The following is a 1,190-nucleotide window of genomic DNA, read 5'->3' as shown; positions in this document are numbered from 1 at the left end:
CCAGAGCTCCTAATTGCAGGATAAGCTCCTGTATCTTCATGAGTCAGAATCAATTTGATGGCAACTAACAAGAACAATCATATCACTTCACATTACGTGGACCCACAATCAACACCAATGGAAGCAGCACTCAAGAAATCAGACGACGTATTGCACTGGGCAGATCTGCTGCAAAAGACCTCTAAATAGAGTGCTGAAAAGCAAAGATGTCTCTCTGAAGACTCAGGTGCGCCTAACCCAAGCCGTGGTATTTTTAGTCACCTGATACACATGTGAAAGCTGGACAATGAATAAGGAAGACCAAGTAAGAATTGATGGTTTTGAGCCGTGGTGTTGGTGAAGACTACTGAGAGTACCATGGCCTGCTAAAAGGACTAACAGATCTGTCCTGGAAGAAGTGCAGCCGGAATGCTCCTTGTAAGCGAGAATGGCCAGACTTTGTCTCACCCACTTTGGTCATATTGTCAGAAGGGACCATTCCCTGGTGAAGGATTCATGCTTGGTAAAGTGGAGGGTCAGAGAAAAAGGGAAAGGTCCTCAATGAGATGGCCTGACGCAGTGGCTGCAACAATGGGCTCAGGCACAGCAAGGATTGTGAGGCTGGCACAGAACCAGGCAGGGTTTCGTTGTGTTGTACACAGGGTCACTATGAGTAGAGCTGACTCAATGGCACCTAACAACAACAATAACAACAAGCTTCCATATATACTAGATCTGCCTCTGGGTTCTCTGTTGCGTGTAAGTCAGGATCCCTGTGGTGGATGGTGGCGAATCTAGTGAACAGCCAGCATGGAGAATTACTACCCTATGGTAACAGAGTATTTAAACAGAAACACAAAGTGAATAAAAACAAATCTGTCAGCCTTGATTCCGATTCCTACTGACCCTATAAGACAGAGTAGAACCGCCCCATGGGGTTTTCAGGGCTGTAATCTTTACCAAAGCAGTCTGCCTCATTTTTCTCCATGGAGCGGCTGGTGGCTTTGAATGATCAACTTTTTGGCTAGCAGCTGAATGCTTAATCACCGCACCAAAATAAAGACTACATTTGCCAACCTCCCTTGCTCCTGGGTGGTCACATGACTAAGCCAATGCACCCCTAATGGTGTAACACCTAGGTGGTGTCCTTAAAGGAAAAGGGTGTGTTCTTTCCCTGTCCTCTCCTCTGGAGGCATTGAGTCATCTGGGAC

This window comes from Orycteropus afer, unplaced genomic scaffold, assembly GCF_000298275.1.
Source record: "Orycteropus afer afer isolate SDZICR_OR568_19922 unplaced genomic scaffold, OryAfe1.0 scaffold00507, whole genome shotgun sequence".
In the NCBI taxonomy this organism is placed as follows: Eukaryota; Metazoa; Chordata; class Mammalia; order Tubulidentata; family Orycteropodidae; genus Orycteropus; species Orycteropus afer.
Note: the sequence above shows the minus strand (reverse complement) of the source record.